Source organism: Electrophorus electricus, chromosome 4 (genome assembly GCF_041902795.1).
Source record: "Electrophorus electricus isolate QZ-2024a chromosome 4, ASM4190279v1, whole genome shotgun sequence".
In the NCBI taxonomy this organism is placed as follows: Eukaryota; Metazoa; Chordata; class Actinopteri; order Gymnotiformes; family Gymnotidae; genus Electrophorus; species Electrophorus electricus.
This window is the reverse complement of record NC_137500.1, coordinates 11,227,902-11,253,958: the sequence shown is the minus strand read 5'-3', so window position 1 is coordinate 11,253,958 and position 26,057 is coordinate 11,227,902. Positions and strand designations below refer to the sequence as shown.

At 36.4% G+C, this 26,057-nt stretch overlaps 1 long non-coding RNA gene across 1 annotated transcript; it reads left to right on the top strand.

Moving 5' to 3' along the window:
* Window positions 1-12,662: 12,662 nt before the first annotated feature.
* Window positions 12,663-25,996, top strand: LOC145657476 (uncharacterized). Its single transcript, XR_014123164.1, has 3 exons — window positions 12,663-12,932; window positions 19,788-19,912; window positions 25,985-25,996. It is a non-coding gene; the product is annotated as an uncharacterized LOC145657476 (long non-coding RNA).
* Window positions 25,997-26,057: the final 61 nt, after the last annotated feature.

Below are 26,057 nucleotides of genomic sequence, written 5' to 3'. Positions count from 1 at the left end.
TTGGATGACATCTACAGCCATGAACTGTATCTCTGTTGTAGGTGTGAATTACTGGTGTTAGTATGTACATGCCTTGTGTGAACCCATGATGAATCATTAAGGAGATATGAGTCTTGTGATATTCCATGGCCACAATGAACAAGAATGGGAAACCCTCCCAGCTTGAAGTGTGAGCTCTCACCTAACAATGCCGAACCTCCCGCCACATGCCTGTTGCCATGGCAATGTCTTAGATATCCCGATGAGATGAAGCAAGGGAGTCTTTCGTTATGTTAATCTTTTTCATTTTTCACTATGTCTCAAAAGATTATTTGGCCTTGTATTACTGGAGGCATAATTATTGCTTTTTGTATAAGCATTACTAAATTTTATCTTACTTATCTGAGCAATAGAAGGACATTACTTAGAATTACTAAAATTCAGCAGAAATAATAAGTTAGAAAGAATTTGTTGGCACTTCTGGAAAAGACACATTTCCTTCACATTTCTATAAGTCTAAAGGCTACCATAATAATTATTTAGCCTCTTTTGTGGAGCTGAGTTGGAGCTGAAAATATGAAAATTTAGCCCCATTATATTTCTCTCTCTCTCTCTGTCTGTCTCTCTCATTCATATATATATATATATATATATATATATATATATATATATATATATATATATATATATATATATATATATATATAATGAGTTAATGGTCCAGATATGATGTGGTCCCAAGCAGCATTGATCCTGATAGCAAGCTTTAATGTAGGTGCCAGACCACAGGCCTAGCAGGACATTCTGAAACTTCAGATAACAGCACATTAGAGGCACCTTACTGGCTGTTAAATGACTAACATCTCTGGCCGGCGGCACCAGACTGTCTGCACTATGTGTGGGAGTTGTGGGGATAGTAACATGATAACATGACTTACACAGTCACTATCTTCGCTCCAAGTTTGGCTCTTTCCCCTCTTCTCTTCTGTTTAAACAGATAGAAAGTCATTTACAGTGTGTTCGCCAGAGACTCATTTGATAGTTACTATAACCTGACTAGGGCTACATGCACATAACTAGATGTCCCAAGAACATATGAACATTTCTGAGAGTCTTGTATAGCTTTTCAATATACTGTATTTTGCAATGTGTCTGTAACCTGACAGTGTTTTTACTATTTAGAATGGTAGCATGTGACATGGCTTATGCTGACAGTTTTGGCCCTAAGGTATTTCCCTTTTAATCAGTTTTTTTTATTTTTGTTATTTTATTATTTATTTATTTATTTAATAGAACAAAGTTTACAATATTAGTTTTGAACATGGTTGCTAGGTCTTTATGACAAAACCAACTCAAAATCATTGAAGGTGTAGCCCAAGAAACAGATCACTTTGTTAGAACACTAAAACTGAAGGGGAAAACAATTACCTGTTTAAAAACATACATTAAAGAAACAAATCCTTGAACACATGAAAATCAGTACTTTTCCACATGAAAAGCTACGCTGTTTTGAATATTCTGATATTAGGTGAGCTCATCAGTGTGGTCAACATTAGTCACTCTAAAAAGTGAAAAATGAAATGACATCGTTCCGAAGTTAGTGTCATTGGCTGCCTATGAGACAACAGTTCGGATTTGACAAAATTCTTTCAACTTGCTCTACTTTACTACCTTACTGTAGGCAGTTGGGAGCTGATGGCAATCATGTTGCTATGGAAACAGCCTGGACTGATAGGAAGGGGAAGGTTTATCACCAAATGGAGCTGAAAATATCTGGAAACCCATAAAATTCTTTAAAATATAACATGACTTTTTTCCATTTTGACAGAAATATGAAGATGTTCTACAAGATTATGCCATACAGACTTACAGTACATCCACAGACTTTCCTCTAGAAATTTCCCCCACGTAATATATAATTTTAACAGATTTTTAGTAAATTTGGAAAGTATTTGTCACGGCATTTCTAATCAGTTTCTTTCTTTATTTTGAACTCATCATAACCCTAATGAAAAGTTAATGTGTCCAGTACAAAATTGTTTAAGCAGTCTTGTTTTTCTTCCTAAATCTGTATTTGAAAATTTGTTTGCCTGATTCTGGCTACAGCATGCTTGTCCACATATTGAGCAAGGCCTGCAGGCCTGTTATTAAGAATGAAAATATACAAATTGCTTTCTACAAATCTGCGATCAGAGCTCACACAGCTGCTACACATATACATTCCACTTTGAATGGCTACCTGACCCAGTGCTTTCGCCTCTGACCTCCCTATCCCTCCTCTCTTTCCCCTGGGTATATGTTGGTCATTTCAGCTTAGACAGACTAAAATGAGTAATGTGGATTTCTACTGAGGCGATAATGAAGATCTCACTCTTTTCCTGTAGCATGGACCAAATAATATGATTGTCACCAGGTTGAGGAAATAAGTGTTTCATCCATGCTGTAATTTAAGATGTGATATATTTTTGTCCATTACTGAAATCATGGATCATGACACTGCTTGTGTAACCCATCATTTTCTCAGCTCGGATCCCACAGATCCCATTCCTGTTAGTGACTCTCTTTGATGTCTACAGGTGTCTGCATTTTCCTTTCACATTCAACCCAACACCTCTACTGTCCGGGCTATTTTAGGACTAATTGATGTCTGAGTCCTCAATGTGGAGAGACACAAGAACAGGATTTTTTCATCCTCTCTGGTTGTGTCCAATATTTGAAAAAAAGAAATTGCCCTTTAGACTCTGCCACAACATTGTAACAACACAATAGAAAGTCTTGACCAATTAACATTCAGTGCTCACTTCATTGCCAACAATTATTTATTATAAACACATTGTATCTACTACCTTTTGCCATGCACAGTTTCATGTAGCCAAACCTGAACAATTCAGTCAGTTTCTGATCACAGGACACCTGTGAAAAATCTCTTCTCAGTTTCACTGACACATAAAAACTGCTGTGCTTGAAAGACAACACTGCTGTGCCCAATGCACTCACATAGCACACTTTGCCATGTCAGTCTCTCTTCTGCATTAAGAATGGTCCATCACCCAAATAATATCCAGTTTAGTACTGGTCTTGTGGTCAGAAATTGACCATTAACAACTGGAATAGACAGTGATGTGCAAATTGTGCATGGCAAATTGTGTTGCATATAGGCGACATTATGTAATTGTGCTCCTTTATAAATGGGTGAACCTGATGAAGTGGGAGATAAGTGTAGACTCAGAGAATAGCGCATACTATAAGTAACATACAGTTTTTAGGGTGTATGGTAGATAGATCTTTAAATGATGTATAAGTGACATCCTAGTCATAAGATAGCTAGCTAACACTTTCACTTTTAATTTTGTTGCATTTTTGAAGATTTGAAGAGAGGGTCAGATAATTTTGCCATTAATCAAAGGAAAGACATTCTGTTTTTATTTTGTTTTGTTTTTTTTTGTCTTAGTTTCTTATTAATTAGGTTCTTAGCAGTCTTCAAAAGTTGGACCCATCAAAACATACAACTCAATCTTCAAAGCAGCTTAACTGGTTCTGCAAACAGCAGTGGAATCTTGACAATAGATCAAAAAAATGAAATTGAACTAGTTCCCTACCTTCTCTATTCCCACCACAAAGGAACATAAAATGATTTCATATTCATTATAAGAATGAAATAAAATGCTCCTTTCTGACTCCTTGACTGAATTGTAAGCAAATAACATGCTAGTAGTTAGAGGTAAAGTGCAGGACAGTGGTAAATTGCGTCCAGTGTAGTAACCTGGCCCAGTAATCAGTCACATCATACCAGATCAGAGAGTCTGCAAGTGGAGGCATGGCCACCCAATTACCAATGAAACAAAGTGAGCTCAAAATAACAGTAAGTGAGTGAATAATTTCCCTGGTCCCTGTGACGTCAGACTAGCCATGGCAACTAGACTGCTCTGATGACACAACCCACTGTCTTCAAACATTTCTTTTATTAACATCAAAGAGCCAGGCTTTCCAGGCTCTAATTATGTTTTGCACAAAATCAACCATCAGTGAGACACGGATGTGGATGTAGCATATATTTATATATTTATATACACTCTCACAAGAATACACAAAAATGCATAAAATATACAAAAAGACATAAAATATATGTTGCAGCATGTTGAAGCAAATTTGCATGAACCAAATTCAATTCTGTGTTGTTTTTTTGTGTAATTCCTATCATTTTTCAGCATTCTTTTAATCCTTTGTATCTCTTTTTTATGAGTGTGTGATGTACTCTCTTAAGGTAAGACAAATTTAATTCAGTGTGTGCCTTTCCAGAGCCTCACTTAATTTTCCCACTGTGCACCTTGGCATTGCTCCCCCCCTTCTCTCCCGCTCTCTCATACATACACACACACAGTCATACATATATCCTCAGGAGTACACAGACTAAATTAAAATGAGATTCACATACTGACAAGGACACATGACTAAACTAAACATTTTACTTGTTCTAAATTTTTGCAAATATTCTCCAAACTGCTTAATTATAAGCAAATGAATAAATTAATGCAAAACTAAAGTGTGAAGCCACATGAATCCAATTTTATTATTCAGTTTTGTATAGCAATGTTGTAGTTTTTTTTACAATATTATTCAATCTTCCACTCATTATATATGTGTCTTCCACTCATTACTTAGAAGAAATAAGATGAATGGAAACAAAGAGTCAGTTTGGCCAAAGTTAGTGTACCTACCAAATATAATAATTCACTGAGCAACTAACTAGATTATGGATAAAGGTTATATATTTAAATCTTTATTTGGTTGAAGGTATATAAGGCATTTGTTCAATCTTTTGCTAATTTTAATAAATTGTTGTTTACACTACTAGGATTAAATTACTTGAAAGTGGCAAACACATTTTACAATGCTTAAAGTGAATGTATATGTTGAATATGATTCTCTATTTTGATGGCAATGTGGGGTTTTGATAGTGTATGGTGTAGGTGTAAAATTGTAATGGAAGCTCACCCACAGCAGATTGAAGATATTCTCCCAGGTTCCAGTTGTGTAAACAAGGTTTATTTAACAAACATGCTCCATTACAAGTGAAAAGTAAAGAAAATATGATTTTTTTTTAATGTCCAGTGGTCTACAAACTGAGTACTAAACTACTCAAAGTGACTCTCAGTAGCCAATCAGTTTTTGTCAGTAATGTGTTTGAGACATCTGTGAATACTGAGTCACCATTTTAGAGGTATGCCTACAGTGAGCGGTACAGTAAACACAAGTTCAGACACTAGTTTTCACATAAGTAACTAATTAAATAATCAAACTGGAGAAGTATACCATACTGAGACAAACTTTAGAAGTAGTTGTCAACACTGTAAAAAAAATAAGCAAAAAAACAAAACAAAACAAAAAACACCACAATTAAACCTTACCTTGTGTGCATGACATTTGGTTTCCAAGATAGCTAGCTAACTTCATTTAGCTTATGATAACAAGGAAACAGTCAAGAATAACATTAATGAAAATGTCATTGTAGTGTACATATTTACAGAAGGAAAAGTGGCAAACAGGAAAATGCACACAATGTAACATTTTTAACAAGACCAGACTAACTCATTTCTGCAGCCCTCTCTGGGTGTCTTTTGTTTACTAGACAAGAAACCAACCAATGCATGGATATAACATTTACTACTTTAAAAGAAAGAAAAACAGCACTCTTCAAGGAACTCTTTATGGAAATCCAGAGAGCAAACAAATATGAATAAAAGTTTTTTGCATTTCGATGCTGCAATTAATTTGAGCAATTCATCTCCTCTACTGGCTGTCCATAGCCTTTTTATCCAAGTTGGAAACCTAAAATATCTTGTCATGTAGACGCTTCTGTCATGGGACTTATTATTGCAGCTTTTCACACAACACAAGCATACCATGTCACCAATAAATGGAAGTGATCGCAGAGAACATTCTCAGAGTTGAGTAAACATCAGAGAGCCTTGACCACAGAATTCCTCCCAAATGGAGGTTAAACTCAAAATACACTTCGGTTGATGTCATCTGTCAAAGACCAATAGTCTTTAAGTAGTCACTCCAAAAATAATGTCTGTTGGCTGTAAAGCTGCATAGACTATACATTTCTCTCAAGATAGAAGTAACATTCCCACCTGCTCTTGTTGTGCTTAGTCAGGTGCTTTTGTGCTAATAGCCCCAACTCTCTGGAGTCCAGAATGTTCCACTGCAGCTTACAGGGTTTAAAATGGTCTTTTCAGACATGCCTTGAGTAAACACCTACAATCAGACAATAACATAATTATGTTATTATTGGTAAGCACATACATTTTATATAGACAAATTGTGCACATACAGTACTTCAGTCTTACAGGTCCCCCTGCCTGCAAGGACAGATAATTTATTACCACTGGTCAACACATCATTTTTATTTTTTTCAAATGGCTTTAATTTCTCTGTTCTTGATCTTCATTGTCACCCCCACCCCCTTCCGCTCACACACATTGAGTTAAAATACCTATATAAAGGTAAAACATTCTGTTTGACCTTAAAGTATATATACAGTTTCTGCTGGCAACCTCGCATATTGATGAAACACACTGACAAAGTTAATTTAATTAGGATATATATTTATATGATGTTGTTCCACAGGAGGCAGACTGAAGCATTATGGTCATTCGATTAAGCCTGGAACAAGTTATTAATTCTCTCATTTGGCCAACACACACTCTGCTCTATCGTTCTTATCATGAAGAAAAGGTCTTATGTTGATCTGACCCTCTCCTCTAACTGGGGTTTGATTGACAGGTCTTAGAGTACAAACAAGTGGAGTACATTAAATCATCTGCAGTGTCATTAATATGTATAAGGCTAGAAGAAGCTCTGAATTGAGCTTCTTCACCACTTAGAAACTACAATCATATGGTATTTTAAATTAACACAGTCTAATTTAGATGTAACGCATGGGAGGTCCAAGGTGGCTGAATATACAGTGTTCCCCAGAATTAGACACCCTTGGTAAAGATAGCAAAAAAGGCTTTGATAAAGTCTTTGTTATTTATCAGCTTTGATCATATTTTATTCAAATAAAAGAATCTTTGAAGCAGATTTATAATGACATTTTTATCAAAAAAAGAAATTTGCCATTGATTTATTTTCCATATTAACAAAAACAGCAAATAGCAGCTCGCCAATAATTGATTCTTCATCGTGTTATATTGACATTTTTAGGAAAATTGCAGATTCCACCATTCTGGCACCACAAAAAATAGGAAACAGGTTCTGTAGGTTGTCTTGTAATGTATATGATCTTCAGGGACTTTTGAGAGGTCATCCATGTTTCACTCAGTTATAAATATGAAGTGACATCCAGTCCAAACTCCCTTAAGATGCATTTGAAACACTATTTAGCATTACCATTTTTTATGGTTTTGGTCACTGAATTAGTCAACAGCATGGTGAAGTTCTAAATCAGGCAAAACAACTGCAAATATGCTTAACCTGCCCAGAAGAGGGTACTTTAGTATCTTGCCCTGTGCACAGTGAGAATGAGTCAGGAAGCAAAGGTGAGACATGTTGCAGACAGAGCGAGATGTGGTGGATGTAACAAAAAGTCTACTTTAATGAAAAGTTCAAGAACAGAAACAAAGCAGGCAAAAAGGTGTTGGAAGTGGTGCCAGCAGCAAGAATAGAAATAAAAAGCATCATAGGAAACAGAAGCAGGATTAGCAGACTGTGGGGCTGTAGTTGTAGTTGTAGTTGGTGGATCTTTGGCTGAAAAGGTTATGGCTCAGGAAGCAAAGGGCTATGGATGGGCAAAGATGGTTGGATCTTGGTGTTATAAAATCTTAGACACCATTAGACACTCCACTGAAAGGATAAGCAAAGGAAAGCCTCTGTCTGCTGTTCTCACACCACAACTTAATTGCCTAGAGTTTACTAAACCAAAAGTTAGACAGAAACCTGACTGGAGCAAGGTTCTATGATCAAAAGGCACCTAAATAGGACTCTTGGTCAACAAACAATCCTGCGGTTGGTGTAAGAGCAGTCAAGGTTATGCAGAAAAGAACATAAGTTCTCATGGATATGTGATATTGAGGATTTAAGAGAACCATAACGGTGCATTACGTGCATTTACTCACATTATTAAAACATGGATCTATAAGTACAACACATTACTATTACTATAATATAGAGCAAATTGGTATTTATTCACATTATTATATTATAGAAGCTTAACAATAGTGCATTATTATTTAGTTACATTACTATGATATATGGAAGCTTAACAACAGTGCAGTAATATTTAGTCATGTTTCTAAAACACACCTACTGACATCAAAACATGGCAAAACACAGTTAGTGCCTGATAATCAAATTAAATTGATATTATAATCAGATGACATTATTCAGTTTTGCTGGATCCATTCAGACACTGTGTGACAGTTACCGAAGGCAGGAATAGATATATAAAAAAGCACATCAGTGACTGATAGGCAACTTAAACAATCATTACCTAAAAAGAGTTAAGCCAAGACTCTACTCATTGTGTCCCAATTTGAGAAACCTATTAGAAATGGTGATTTGCATGGTCATATTCAAGGGAGAGTGTACTCTGTCTATTACTTCTCAGCAAGAATTCTGTTGAGGAGGCATTCTGGGAAACACAATGTTGGCAGGGCCAGAATACCAGGTGGATTACATTTATCTTCAGCAGACAAAACAAAACCATTCTCCTCCTTGATTTGTAGCTAGTGTTACTCCTTAACAGCCTGTGGTGCTGCCAGTACAAATGGTAATATAATATAGTTTTCATATTTGAACTTGGTCAAATACTCATAAAGCTCATCCTGACCATCTGACTCTCTCCAAAATTATATGGTACAAATCCCTTCCATAGGTAAAATGTGCAATAAATTTTAAATCAGTGTCAGATATTTTATTTAAACATAAAAAGGGACAGACTGATTGGAGGAGTTGTAGGGATAATGAGGTCTCCAGACCTCAAACATCATGACAACCTGACACAATGTGGTCAGCTTCTGCATACCCTACAAGTATTGACTCTGAAATGAAAAGTCTGAGCATGATTCTTTGCAAAAATATACACACACATTTAGACCTAGCCAGTGAATAAAGTATACAACTGCTGGAGGATTTCAAGACCCTAAGACACATGCAAGTCATAGCCATTGTTATGAATCTTTTAATATCATGTTGAAAATATTGTCTTAGCAGACATTTATATATGTTTGGTGTGATGCAGCATGGACAAGCAGTAATAATTTGTGTGAACCTTTGCCCAAGGAGATATACTAAAATAAAGACTTTTTATTATTCATTAAATGTGATACTTTCCAGGTCATCTCTGATATGACACAATTAAACATCTCTTTACATAAATACAGCTATAACCAATGCCAGTGGTAGCTCAGTGGATAAGCTACTTGCCTTGTAATTTGCTGGTTCAAGCCCCACCACTGTCAATTTGCCACTGTTGGGCCCCTCAGCAAGGCCCTTAACCCTTAAGTTGTACTCAGTCATAATTGTAAGTCACTTTGGATAAAACCATCAGGTAAGTGTAGATCATGTATGTTGCATTTTTGCAAAAGAAAATTTCTATACTAGTCTTCAGGTGTTCAACAAAAACAATCCTGATGTTTTAGTTTCTGGTTCAGGGCTTCGTGTTAAAGACATTATACCAAGTTAATAGGAAATACTTTTTTTGGAGAATAGTATTTGGCTGGAGTTATTCCAACTAACAATATTTCCCATCTTGACAAAATACATTCATTGCACTATTTCGTCTCAAGGAAGATTTAAATTTTAGTTTAGTTATGTTGAGCTTTAACAACATATGTTGATCTAATCATATTTTTCACTGTAAAGTTTGAGTAAGGATCAGTGATTGCCAGATATGAACTTTGAGAGACAGACGTGAGAGCAGGTGTTTCATGTGTGGCAGATGTTATGTTAAAACAGACCTGGTCATCGGTAAGGAATATGTGTTATCATGGTAAGTTACTGTAACGGTCCGAGTGCCACAGGGCAAGGAGCAGGATGTACAGACTCCCTAAATGGTGATGGTATGTTTATTAACATACGTGCAAGACAACGACACACAAAAACAGTGAACACAAATACAAATAACATGGAACATTGTGAATAGAAACATGAACACTAACATAGGCAACAAATGTAATTACTGACAAAGATGCAAACACCAACAGTGGTTTAAATACACACAGACATCCCAACACTAAACCATGTGCAGGTGTGTGCTGACAACAGGGGCGTGCATACGGTGGGCCAAACCAGTGGAAAGGGGAGCGTACTGTGACAGTTATGATAAGTAAAGGATCACAATAGTGGTATACCTACTGTTGATTTTGAATTTGAACATTATTAGTGGTCTAAATTTCATACACGCATTAAGATTTGAAAATGATGTGTTGTTTCACTCTTTCTTCCAGTATAAATAGTTAGAGGGTACTGACCATTGGACATTACATAAAATTATAGATCAGCATAATATGCATAATATGCAGATCACATATAAAGATACTTAGCCTTAGACTGCCAAAATTTTGGTTTTCCTTCATAACTGAAATGTTTGATAGAACTGCTTAGATATTAATTAAAGACATGCAGACTAACACACTGAGAGTCACTGTGTAAGAAGAGAGGCCATAACCTCTAATCTATATAGTTTTTTAATCTGATGATAGCGTTACGCCTAATTCCAGGATCCTAAAACTTCTCAGAGTACTTAATGGTCACATTAGAATCTTGGATAAATATAAATCTACATCTCAAATTTGATCCTCTTGCAACTTATCACTGCAGTTATAGGCACATGATCTCTGTGTTTGTATTCATTCCTCCTGGTTATGAATTAGAATCCCTCCATGCCTTGCTCTCTTTCGTCAGTGGCAAAACCATTAAGTGAGTTTTCCTAGACAAGGCTCCTAGACAATTTTCAATATTTCATGAACTATAAGAAAATGTGAACAATATGACCTAAATTTGTTTTGAGATGTGTGAGTAAGAGCAATAGCAGAGAGCTTTCTCTCTGACTGGGAATGCTTTTCTTGAAAGAACTGCACAGTGTTGCTTCAGTAATCTCATTCCAAGAGATAAGTGCTAAGCATATCTTTTCAAAAGCTTAGACTGTAAATATTTTTCTGCCACCAAAATGCATCGTCTCACAGTTAAAGCTTTTTATATCATTTTAAATATGTTCACTGCAGTTAGTGTTTTTGCACTTTAATTACTAAGAGGATGCTGTAAAAATACAAACTGGGGCAGTAAAAGGATGTTCATTACCTAGCTGCAGAATCATCCCCAGTCCCATCTGCAGAAACAGAAGGCCTATTATTTTAGCATGCTATTCACTATTCCTGTGGCCACTCGAGTGGGCCATATTAGCATTATGCCATATGTCCCTATATAAAGCATAGACCCATATATGCAAACAGAGGCAGTGACATTCGGGGAGTGGGGGAGGGGTGTGTTAGATACTGTTTAGCAGCAGTGTCCCCTTCCCCAAGAAAATCTAGTATAGCCCAATAATTAATGTTGAGTTTAAAATTTAACTTCCAAATTAATTAATTGCACAAAAAGAGAATATATGAATTAATAGCCCTGTCACCCTTTAGTGTCCACTGAAAAATGGAATCAAGATTAATGGTGCATGGGTCATATGTAAAATATGGTTCATGAACTAGATTGCTAAAGCATTTAATTTGCATTTCATTAAGGCACAATCAACAAGTAGTGTACAAAAATAGGTATGGATAAATGATCAACTACAGTAGTTAATGCAGCTGGTGAAAGATGTTTACAAGGAAAGCTACCATTTCACAGAGACAGTCCCACTTAGAGACTTAGGCTTCACTGCATTGTTTTTGTGCCTACTGGCTGTCATTTCGCACATAGTGACAGTACCTATCTGTTGTAAAAAACATATATTGATTTGTATCACACAGTGGATTTCAGCAATTAATGATGGCTATCCAGCTCTGGCTGGAACCAAGTCCATGACTGTTGTAGCTATGATCAGTGCACCTGAGAAAAAAGTGAAAGTGCTGATATTTTGAAGAATGTTTTTCTTTATACTGTTTTGCCATGTGACATGACTGAACTCAGTTGAGCTGAGTTCAACTCTCAGTAACAGCCATCCATGATCTTATGTCCACATGAGAACATGGGCAGTTGGCACTCTCAACAGACATGTTCAGCTGTCCTATGATGATGTTTGAATGGCAGCTCAAAAACATGTGGTGCCTGGCTAAACATGTCAGAGAGCTACAACCAGCTAGTTATTTTCAGTAGCTAGTTCCCATTTGTAAATTATAGTCAGTCAAGTGTATTATACTTAGAATCACACATGCATGTGTTACTCATCTGTTTTATTGTAACAGTAACACATGAAAGAGTGGGCATATATAGTACTGATGGCTGGGTAAACGGATTTACAAAGAATAAAAACCCTACATACATATATAGATACATATAGATTTTGCATTAAGGAGCTGGAAGACACACACACGGTGAAGTCAAGCTCTTTCACACCTCCCCCTCCCACCCTGTCACCCTTCTTCTATCTCTCTCTCTCTCTCTCTCTCTCTCTCTCTCACGCTCTTTCTCTCTCCACTGTCTCTGGTGTGCTCAGTATTAGCTTTATGTGTTTCTCTCTCACCCCCTCTCACTCACACACTCCATTCCACTTGGACAGAGCTCTGAGGACTTGGCAGGCTTCTCTCTCTGCTACCTGTCTCCCTTAAGAACGTCTCATATTAACCTGTTCTCCAGGAGAATCCTCTGTCTCCACTCTAAATGGCACTCCACAACGCTGGACTTGAGAATGAGGAGCAACAGAGGAATAACTGACCAAGACAAAGAGAGGAAAGAGAGCAGGAGAGACAGGAAGAGGGATTCCCCTGTGTTCGGAGTAAACCAAAGAGACAGCGGTAAGCACAGTCTGCTGCTTTTAATAAAACAAAAAAAATCTGAAGCAAAGTGTATAACCTGTTTTAACCCAGTTTGAAGTGCACATATTATCAGCATTAGAGAAGAGAGCATAGTTTGTGTAGAGTACTGTATCGAGTACATGGAGATGCGTGAAATTTGTACATTTTATTTTAGACCAGTTTGTCATGCAGTGATCAGGAAGGTCAGTAGCTGAACTCTGACATATCCATTTAGTTTATTCTTATTCTTAGCCAAGTGTATACTACTCTCCCCGCATTTTTTATCTGCCATAGATAAACTCTCTGTATCTCTCTTTCTCACTCTCTGTCCCTCCCCACAGTATTTTCTTTTTACTTTCATATGTTGAAGCAAATAGTTTTCTGTGAGTCTTTGTGTTCCAAAAGGTGTGTTGTGTGTGCATGCTTTTGTTCTTCCCCCCGATCTCTGGTGCACTGTGCGTGTGTGCTGTTCCGCTTTCCTTTGGCTGCACTAATTAGGCTGGATTGGCACACAGAGCTGTGGTGGTAACTTAGAAACAGACATGTCGGAGAGCTCACTGGAGCACATATACATGTACACAGGCAGCGACATGCACACACAAACACACCAGAGCTACACATATAACCCTATCATTAATGCACTTGCAGGCATTCTTATTATTTATTATTTATTTTCTGTTAGAAATTCTCTCGTGAGTTGTGTGCATGTCTGAGAAGGAGAAAAACACATAAACTGACAGAGATAAGAGGGTGCTAACAAGCATCCCAAATGTATGCAGGGAAAGGATTCTGTTTTAAAACAATTAACATGTCCTTTGATAATAACACGCATTACTGCACTGCACCGAACTTGGAAGCATAATTTTTTGAAGTGCTACATTTTGAAATTAACACATCATGAATGACTCATGTTATTACCTACTATATTTACTCTCAACAAAAACCAGCACAGTATAAGCATATTTCCTGTTTTATGCATTGCAGCTTATCAATAATATCTAACAAAGAAAAAAGGAGCAAAAAAATCTGTAGACAGAAAGTTCACTTAAATATATCTTTAGACATATATTTTATTGTCTGTATGTGTCCTTTTTTTCTGAAATGAATGTGATGAGCAGTGAAGTTTTCAGTTAGTTCCAAATAGGGCTCTACCTAATAAATGACTCAACATTTCCTCCTATTAATTAATCTCAAAATAACATTACAGGGACAGCTTATCTTTAAAAACAGTCCCATTGTTATTCCGTGGAAATGTTTATGTAGATTTTGCAAAGATTGAAAACTTGTGGAATAGAATGTTATGTTACATCTTGAAGTATCACTAGTCACTTCAGCTATGAAGAACATTCCAACAAAAATTACAACAAAGGAAAATAAACAGACAAAATGCATTGCAATTACCCATTTACAACAGCAAAGGACACATCAGCAAAACACTTTAACATTAAACCTGACAGAATGACAAAACAAAACATCCAAATATTTGATCATTTTCAGTTAGGCCCATAATGCATAATGAATTTCTTTGTAATAATACACATTAATGGTGATAAAGATGATAGGACAAAAGTGAGCTGGCTGGGGGGTGGGGGGTGGGGGGTACATATGGGGCATGGACATCTAATTAGGAATAGCAGGAAATCCTGCGTGAGTCACTGACCTCTAATGAAGATGTATACAGTACGTGCATCTGAATCCACTAGTGTCCAGCCACAGGAAATGAGATAGAGTCCAATTTTATATATATATATATAATGGAGTGAAGTACACTGCAGTGAAGTTTCTTTCATTAGCTGTGCTCTAAAATCTGTGTGGTAGTATACTGGAATATTCCTCTGCTGCTTTGTTCCCAGATCCATCTGTGACTACCTCACACTCAACAACCAATTTTTTATAAACATTTTTAATTAGAAACACCTTTCATAGGGTAGGGTCTCTCCTCTCGCCCTTCAGCAATGTCAGGTGCTGTAAACAGGACTGTTACTGTTGATGGAAAAAAACAAACAAACAGTGATACAGGATTGAATGTGGACAAATTGTGCATTGCAACAGATGTAAAAAATGTGGACCAGTAGCACCTGATATACCTAAGAGTTACCAGTAGGTGTATGTGCAAGCTATGTGTTTATAATAAAGTGGCACTGAGGGTTTAACAAATTCTCTTTTAATTGCCCTGTTCTTGAAGCCCTGTACACCAGACGCAGCAGTGCTCTTCCAAGTGTGACAGTGGTCTAGGGGTCGGTCTCTCATCTCTGATCCATCCACAGCCAGCACACTGATAAGCACCATTATAAAGCTCCAAACGAGTGGGTGGAAGCCACTTATCGGCTGGATCAGTCCACCTACCACTTTGACATTTTTCGTTAAGGAGGAATTGCAACTCTTTTGCCAAAAGCATGCTAACCACAATCTGACATTAAATGACCAAGTAAGGGTAGGGTTTTCACTTTTTCCTGCAGTACATCCACAACTCAGAGGAGACAGTTCTTTAACTCTTGTGAGCCCATTAGTTTAGGGTGACCCATACTTGAATAATGACACATAAAATCCCTTAATTAGAAGACACTGCATATGTATTCAAGAACGTATTTTGATCATCTTAAATTATGCACAATACATGTTGCTTCTCTATGGTGCATGAGCAAGTGCTGTGCATGAGTTAATTTTCCTCAATGAATACATGAGTTAATACATGAGACAAGGATGATTCTTGATGGTACTTGTTTAGTGCATAAATCAATGCAGAACATGATATTTTCAATACTATTTGTGGTTTTATATCACCAGTTGTTGTTTTGAAAGGTGGTTGAGTCTCATTTATTTCCTATATGGGTAATGGTATTTAATGCTTTCCTTGCATCCACTTATCTTTCCATTTCCTCCTAAAAGCATTGTTGCAATGAGACAGCTGTACTGTAACCCCCCACCAACCACTCACTAAAGAAGTTCTGATAACTTTCTGGTATCTAATTGTTTCCTGCCTAATGGACAGTAATATGATCGCCATGTTGATCTCAGATGAGTTTAACTGTGGAAGATCCTAGGAGAATCAGGCAGATAGACTGACCTTAAGCATAAGAGTCCTACACTGATCCTTTATCAGTTTAACATGAAAAAAGAATTATGTATAGAAAAAGAATTATGTATAGAAAACATATTATGACTGCCACAACCATTGCTAATGATTCTATCCATAGAAGTGTATCTGACAGAAAGGCAGCATATCTACTGTAATCATTTACACTGCTCCTTTTGGGTAGATATATTTTAATTCAGTGGAACAGGTACACAGTATTTTTATGCTTCTAGCATATCAGATCTGAGTTGTCGCAGTTCTTATTCACAATATAATTTTGAAGTGGTGTCACAAAGAAGGAGAAGGATTATAAGGAGGTCTTCATTTTGCCTATATCAATTAAATGCATAAGCATGTAGATAAATACCTTTGTTTCTATGGAAACAGAATCAAGCTGTAGAATTAATTACTGTAATAATAGGCAAAAAAATATCTATTTCAGATGACATATGTCCAGTTTTCAGAGAAAGCAATTGCTTTTTTAAAAATAGGGCTTGTGAATAATCACAGCTATACACACACACACACACACACACACACACACACACACACACACACACACATACTGAGTAATAATTTCCTATCACTTGATCCAAAACGCTATTCCAGTTCACATTATCTTTCATTTTTATGTCTAAATAGGATTTATCAATAAAAATAGGAAAACTATAAATGTAATAAGTGTAATAAGTGCTAAATAACACATCTCTATAAATGTTTTAAAGTGATGGGTGGTAAAGTGTTGGAGTAAAACATTGCCTTCTGCAATGCTTTCAGTGTACCCTAGCCATGTTTCATTTAAGGCAGCATTTGGTTTTGTGCTTTGTCACTTTTTATAACAAGAAATTCCCAAGATGGTATGCATTCCCAAGATGATATGTAAGCTCTTTGGGTCATTTCCATTTATCTGAATTATTTACAGCCATGGACAAGAAAAAAGCCCACAATACCTTCAATACCTACAATGGCGTTCCTTGTGTTCGTTTTGCAATCTCAGTGTGTTTGCAGACCAACTTTGTTAAATATTTATAGTTCATATGTAGTCAGTGACAGCAAAGCAAGAAGAACAAACCTGATCAGCACCCTTAAATACTTTGTAAAATATTCAAGGAATCCTAGTTAATTTTCAGTTTGCAAACACCTTGCCCTGGTAGGAATCCTCTGTTACTCAAGATACTAATCTACATTGTCTATTAGTTGCAGTGGGAGAGTTTAATTTAGGATGGTTTAGGAGAGTTTGAATTTAGCCCTTGAATTTAGCTTCTAAGGCTCTGGGACAATATGTTCACATTCTCTCTCTCTGCTCCCTGATTATATAATAATTCAGCTTGTTAAACGATAACAAGTGAGTCCTTTGGGTGGTGTCAGGTATAGACACGATAGCCCCTGAGAGTCTATGCATGCTTTTACAGATTTAATCAAATTACTGTAACTCCATGAACAGATGTTATTTGTCATTTGGGGACAATAATTTTTTTCTCACAACAGGAAATTCATAAGAATAAGGGAATCTTCAGTGTTTGGGTCTATATTCTCCTTTAAGAGAATCTCTAAGATTTTTCTGTATGTATTATTTCTATTATATCATCTACTTTCTGTATGAAGTCAGGTTTCAATAACAGGCCTTCATCTTAGAATATCAGTCTGACATAATCCTCTGGGCCATTTCTAGTTCAAAGTTTAAATTAAAAGCACTGTTAGTTCTACTGTTGTTTCCCCAGATTATTTTCCAAACCTCACTTTGGTAAAACAGCAACTAGCATGAGAGTGTCTCACTGAAAGGGCGAAGTACAGTATATATGTGTTTTTAGGGTACAAGACAAGTGAAAGGGTGTAAGTATGTATATGTTTGTGGGGTGCAGAACAAAGTTGAACAATAATGTGGTTTACTTATAGTGTGGTTTACTTATAGTGGCATTTACATAACTCCACTGTACAAAAGAGCTATACTCATAAAAAAACAGATCCTTGAACATCACTACTAACTTGTTTAAGATGAATGTTCTTATTATGGTGCCAATTCTGGAAGCTCAAGACAGTAGAATGAATTTTTAACTTTTCAGAACGTTAGTGATGCTGACCTAAACAGGACATTAGGATTTAATTATCCACAGCCAAAATATTATGTTCTGCATCTGGACCTCCTGATTTTACATTATCCTCACATTTGATCCCCGCTCTCAATATGGTAAATATGAGACAGAACATAATGGATTGCAGTTCTAATAATGAAATAATACAGGGATTTCTTTTTCTAAAAAATAAAAAAAAACAAATTCACAAATTGCATGTATGACCCAGCAGGAAACAACTGATCGTTCCACCTCTGTCAAATAATCACCACTGCAAGCCAAGGGTGAGGTGATCCAGAGAGTGGACATGGAGGGAAAAGTTCCTGGAATATATAGAGGAAACAATGCTCCAAGTACTCCACCTTCAGAGCTCAAAAGAACTAGGCTTAGTATGATAACCGTAGTACAATGAAGTGTTGCAACCATAAAAACTCAGCAGATCTGTGGGAGGATTGGAGGTGTCAACTGAACATTCACAGTGCGTCAATCTATATGTTCGACCACATATCAAACTTTTTTTTAAAAACTACAAAACAACATTATGCCCTTTAAACCACATAACAAGAAAAGATCATCACAAATGCTATTTTCCATTTCCAAAGCTCGCTGTTGGCTAGCCCTCTTGATGCATGAGATATGACCGATAACCTGATTATGCCAGGATTGCTGTTTCCAATGAAAATGAGTCTGTTGGGTTTTTGGAAAGGAGGTTACACACAAATAAGTATAATTTAATAACAATTCATTTGTTAATGCTACTTATTTTTAGTTTATTTTATTAAAATTGCCACAGAGGTGTAGGATCCATGTAAATATATTTTGTAATGCAGACTGACTAGAAGGATGGTTACCAATCACACAGATGGATAGATGGAGAGAGTACTTTATTTATCCCCAAAGGGATATTTTTGAGTCTAGGCAAGCACACTTTCTTTTTTTACATAATGAATCCCATGTGAAATCTGGCTAAGACACATATAATCGATTTTAAACCTGGTAGTTATAAACCTACTTCAGTGTTTTATTAGTATGCAGGAATTTCATTGCTTGTAATACTGCTGACATTTCATTTTTCGGCTTTTGTCAACAATCCACCAGTTATAGTTTACTGATTTTAGAATATAGTCAAATGTAGTATCTACTAAAGATATCCTTTCTATCATTTGTCTGTATTGTAGTCACCATGCAGACAAATGAGAGAAAACCTCTGCTTGTCCTCTCCACCAGTGAGATATGATTTAACAGAAAACAAAGCATAAAACACAGCAGAAGCACATAACCAAATCATTTCCTTCCATCCACTCTCCATGTTACTAACCTCATTTGGCCACCATGCTTATTGAACCACACACCATCTCCCAGAAGCTTGCATGTCAATGAGTGTCATTAGTGTCTCTGTACCATCCCTATCAAAACCTGGCTGTAGTTCCTACGGATGACTGCCTGGTTTAACAAAATAATAAAATCTCTATTATAAGTCAGCTAAAATCTAATCGGACTATTAAGAAGGTCACAGACATAGAGTTATTATTATGTGGTGGCAAATAAGAGAAAGCAGAGAGACAGTGAGAAAGAGCTCTTGTGTGTGTGTGTATGTGTTTCAGCCCCGATTCTTCCCAAACAACACCCCCTCCATCCTCATTCCCTTGGGTGGACTTGGCTAGAACAGGGCTGCTGTCTGATTGACATGTTGTGATTTGTTTTTAGGCTGTACAGGATAATGAGGATACAAGCATCAGAGGCAGATACTGTGTGCAAACACAGACACTGCTGTCCAGACATGACATTCAGAGCTGCAGACAAAAAGGACAGAAATGCAAAATTGAGGCCTGGTGAATATCATGAAATATTACCCCAAACGTCAGTGAATGCAACAAAAACACATTTATTTTAAGTAGCATATAGAAGATAATTATAGGCAGATGCTATTTACACTAAAGTGTAAATTACAGCATAGCTCTGTCTACACTAAGTGTACATAGTAACTGCAGTTTCAAAGTGTAAATAGAATGCTATTGTTATTTATATCAAGTGTGCATATGTGTGCATAGAAATATTACACTATGCAAACTAAGTAAAATTTTATTTTATGCAGTGTGAAAATAATGGCTGATGCTATTTAAAACTTAAATAATGTTCCAAAGAACATGCCTTTTACCATTTGCAGTTCATATACTAAGTTCGCTTTAGGTTGCTTTTTTAAGGTTGCTTTACAAGAGTGCAGGTGGGAAAAATCAGTGAGCAGAAGAATGAAAGAATAGAGGTAGGTTTGAGTTGAACTTTGAAGGGTGATAGAAAGTGAAGAAAGTGAAGAAATTGTGGTGATGTGTTCCATAATTTACAAATAAACAACTGCAACACATTAATCACTTGGTCTGAAGGTGTAATAAAATGTGTTTTGTTGAAGAAAGTAAAATTTAGAGGACAGGACATTATTCAACCTACATAAATGACAGCTTGTTCGGGGTTGTGTGTTTCAACATGGTCTCTACAATCTGAAATTGTATACACAAAGACATATGACATTAGCAGCTTAATATTTATACCTACATTGTAACTACACTCACTGTCCATATAATCAGGTCAACTTATTATAACAACTGAAATGGTGTTTAATCATAAATTAGTCTACTAACGATAGCTATGGGAGTGATGCTTTAGTAGATTTTAAATCTAAAATAAATGCTAATTTAAATGCTATTCTTATTCACAGATTTATCTAGCCAGCCAGACAATGAAATTAACCTCACAGCCTAATTATCCCAGTGAGTAAGCCATCACATAGCTAGCTAGCTAGCTAGCTATGGTAATGTCAATCCCCAAAATTACTTGCATTCTACAATCACTGACAGGATATAACCCATCTGAATGAATGATCTGAATCAGATCTAACTGATCTAGTTACCTAGCTAACTAATGTGTTTAATAACGAACACTGAATGCAACTGAAAATACAATCCTCTTGATTTCTGTAACTTACCTTAATGTTATATGTAAGTATGTTAGCTTACTTTTGTAGTATACTGCTAAAACAGAAACCAAAAATAAAGTAGCTATAAATAATACATTTTCATATGTGGAAGTCTGAGATTCCATTGCTGTTATTGGAACATAATTTGCAAGGTGGCGTTAGTAGAAATAGTCAAGCTGTGTGATTAATTCTTTTGGAGGATAGGAGGTTACATTCAGTGCATCAAAAATATTTACATCACATATCTAGTACAAGATGAAATTGGAAACAACAAAAGTCTAAGCCATTAAGCTTTAACTAGGCTTTAAATTTAACATGAAACAACACCAATACATTATTTTGATAGAAATATTCAAAACCATTTAAGAGGAGCGCTAGCAATGCTTTGTATTGTGTATGTGCCACAGAGGTAATTGGGGAAATACAGAGCAAAGAGCAGTAAAGAAGAACTGTATTATGTAAAAATGTATTTGAATGAACCATGCTGCCAAGGTAATAATTAAGGAAATATAAAGCCAAGCCAGTAACAGGAACAGTCTATCATTACCAAGAATAAAGCGTTGGAAGACTAGCACCCGGTCAAAATCATATTCAATAGAACAATCAAAAAGAAATTATAAAATGTAATGAAATTGTGAACCCTGGAATGCAGAGGTGCTTGAAGAATAAAATGCCATTTTTAAACCAAATATTTGCTTTGATGCCATCTTTAGCATTTGAAAAGCATAGTGTCACAGCATCACTTTTACCAACAATATCCAGTTGAGTGAACAAAAATGGCTTAAAAAACCTCAAATATTAGTATAATCAATGAAAGAGAAACAATAAACTTTGCTTGAACTGGTCTTACTTTGAGATCAAGTTCAGATCAGTGTTAAGAGAAATTTAGTCTCAGACATGGTATAGAATTTGACCTTCCTTCAAAGTAAATAATAGAGATCTAATACCCATTTATTCAAAAGAAAAAATCTCATATTCTGTCCAGGATCAATTTCAAATTCAATTTTCCCTTATTTACTTTCCTTTTATACAATGTTTCAAAGAAATTGAAAAACCTTTATTTTGTGAACATGTGGTTATTTGATTAGCCTAATTTAACTGAAGTTTGGGAGAAAGACATTGCCTGATAGTCAAGGCATCGTTTTGAAGTTGAATGTGTCATTTCACAGGAAAACAACATGTAGAAGGAGGAGTACATCTGGAAAGGAACTCACTTTCCAGTGTTTAGAAACACACAAAATTCTAAAAAGGTTTTTTTCTGTTTTTACCTACTCATCAAACTTATAAAGAAATCTAGAATTGAACAACTGCCTTACCCCTCCAAAATGTCCTATGGCTTCAGGAGAGGGGACTCATTAGAAAGTAACAGAATTGTATCTTGTGAATGTAATTTTGACAACTCTGCCCACTGCTAACGAACCTCGATATATATCAATATTTCAGTCCCCATTTTCGGCATTTGGCAGATGATCTTCTCCAGAGTGGCTGTGTGCTCCCTGGGAATTGAACCTTGGTTTTAGCACCTTGCTCTATCAGATGAAATACAGGAGCACATTTCCACACTCCCTTAGGCAGTCGAATAGCAATAACGTTTACCAAGCTGCCTATAAATCAATCATATCTGAAGTCAAACACAAACATTTAAACTCTGTCATCACTTAGAGCTGTTACCTGATGACTGTTAAGTTCATTGTACAGTAAATGTTGGGATTGGAGATCTCCAGTATTAGAAACTTGTCTAACATAAACCAGGAGACTGAATTTTTCTTCATATTTTTTGTTTATTTGTGCGCTTGTACTACCTTCAGATCAGCATTCTCAGCAGTTGGCAATCTTCAGTTAGCCAGTCCAACATAAACCTAGCTACACAGTAAGATTTTGAACCTAAGCACAGAGACCAGAGCAGAGTGGAGAAAGAGTGAATGGAGTGGGGGTTAAAAATGTGGAGTAGATTAAAAAGACTTGCAGGCTGCCAGGAAGTGTTTTCACCTCTGACCTTGGTGTGTTTTGTCATAGAGACATATAGAATAAGAATTGTACCTCACTCACTGACAGGCCTAAGCATAAACCTGTCATTAAAAATAAGAAGGTATGTGGCACATATAGGTCACATTGAACATGTAATTATAGAATCCGAGATCTACGTCAATTATTAAATACTCAGGAGTTGGAGGTAGGTAATTAAAGACTGATTGTTTCCTTCATTGGCCATTAGATTGGGTCATTGACGGGCATGTCATCAGTGCTGTCATGTTTAGTTTCTCATTATATGTAATCTACTTAGTAATAATTGGCCTAATGGGTAGTGTCAAGATATAATCTCCTTTCTTAGACTATTTTTCTTTTAAAATTCCCATTCTCTCCAACTGTAAATGAATGGACATATTACCATTCATTTTCTTCCAAAGGAAGCATGAACCATAATGTACACAGATTGCCCATGGTGAGCTATTTACACCTTCATACTTTCTTCCTTCCTTACATATGCACACCCACCCTGCACCATATCTTCCCCCGTTGTCTCTTCTGTGTATCCTCTGTGCTTATATCTGTTCTGTCCTTTTGCTAGGACATCCAGCATTTCTGTTTGAGAGGAAGCAGTGTAGGTTTCCAGTGAAAATTCACAGTTCTGTCTCTCCTAATTGTCCACCATCAAGCCCCATCTCAGACATCACATCAGTGTGGTCTGCACTCAGAAAATAACAAGTTGATTGCCACAGTGGTATTCGTTTAACATTTTTCAGTGATGAAGGTAGCCTTACATGAAACCAAAACATGATTTTTACCATTCAGCATGCACTCACCATTTTAGCAGTTTATCATTTGTCAGGTATGTCTAAGGAGACATGAAACCACTGTAATGACAGTGCCTAAAAAAATTTGATAGCATATATTTTACATTAATTACTTTCTGTGGGTCTTATTAAATGCTGGCCAGTAGATGCAATAGTACTCATGAAGAGATGGTGAAAACCCTTCCATCAGTTTGAATGGAAAACAGCCCATACTACTTCAGAGACTACTACTCACTCTTGTTTTTCTCCTTTACACATGGGTATACATTCCTTTGACTTGTCTTCCTGTCACATCTGTCACTTGATTACAACATAGAGTACTTCATCTGTGAGGGATTTCTCTTTCTCACACTGTGTGTGTGCATATTTGTGAGTTCATCTTCAGTAGGTCCATTGCATTATCCTAACTGTATTTTTAACAGACAACACTGTGCTTATAGAAGAGAATCTGAAGGATACGTTTTGTTTGAATGTATGAATGAATGAATTTATATAGCTACTTTCAAGGAATCCAAGGTCACTTTACACACACAGCTTTTACATCCAGTCACATGCTGGTGAGACCAGCATCCAATGTTTTTGGACTGTAGGAGGAGACTCACACAGACACAGGGAGAACATGGAAACTTCAAACAGATAAGGATTCAAACCCAAGATTCTAACAATGAGAGGCAAGTGTGCCGACCACCAAGACACTGTGCTGCCTCTAAAATCTAATGTCTCATTGTAAAGATTCCTGGGATATTCCTAGACATGAATAAATGGACAAATGAAGGCCAAATGCTACACTGATGAGAGAGAACTTTATGTTGCAGCTGATGGAAACCAGTAAAGGCCTCAGAGAACTCAGGAGAAAACACTATGCTCCTGTCCCTAATGAAGAAACTAGCAAATGTACACATAAATCTGGAGAACAAAACCCAGAAACATGTTTTTTGCACTTTGCACAGAGGTTATGTAAATGTTCTGTCATCCACAGAACAGCAGCAGTGACTGTTAACACAAGGAAAACTGGAGACGCTGACTGAGGAACAGGTGCAGCTCTCTTATGTTCCTGTACTCTGCTGCTTTGCTGCCTCATTACATGGATTTTGTTACATGCAGGCAGTTTCTCCACTGAAGTGGAATTCCTCAAATACTCCATAAGTACAGGCTTTTAAAAGAACAAAAAGGGGACACCACTGCAGGAGGCAACCTAATACCAAGTTAAATCAAATGACTTCTGTATACATCACAAAACACACTGCAATAAATTTGTGTCGTCTGTTGTAATGTTGTAAAAAGTCTGTGTTAAAAACAGAAGTCTACCAAGAAGTACTACATGACAAACTGCCAGAGAGAGAAGGATGGCTTTGAAATGACACAGTAAAAAGAGCAATTTTCTTGGAAAGTCCTTTCATTGATTGAGCCACAGCAAAAACAGTAGGCTGTTTATATTCATCACACACACAGAAGCTGCAGTTATGGCCCCCGTTATTTGTGAGACCTCTAAGGGGTCAAGCTGATGTTCAGACAACAAAAACATCATGAACTGGGAAAATGCGGACTACACCTTGGGCCTCCATTGTTAAAGATGCAAAAAGCAGTGAGACTTAGACTTCCTTTTGTGACTAATTAGTAGTGTGAATGTCAAAGCAGAAATGTGGTTGTTTTAAGTGTATTTAATAATCTTCTCTATATTATTTGTAGTTATTCTGTATTACAGCTTGCTTCTGTATTGTTACAAGCAATTACTGTAAGGGAGATATTCAGCTATCTGAATCGTTGTGAACTCTTTGATGAATTTACCAGCTTTGGTGACCCTTAATACCCATGGGAAATTACCAGGCATAATAGCAGTGTAAGGTAGACACTTTGAATTACAGCTTTTCTCTTTTAATGTGTTTGTGTAAATGGATCACACTTTCATTCTAGATAATTTTACACACTAGAAATGCACCTTATAAAAGAGTTTTAGTGCATTTAGAGTTTTAGTGCATTGTTAAAGCTGTAATATATATATAAAATTTGGGCAATAGTATTTTTTCATGTTGATCACATTCAGAGAACTTGGCACAAATAAACAAATGCATAGTTTATAGAACAAAAATGAACAGATTTCTAACTCTAGCTCCATAACTGATCTCTAAATCGAACAGGTGGCCTGTCAGGTTGCTGCAGCCATGACCAGAATGAACCAGAGATGAAACAGGATGTCTGAGCTCATCTGAA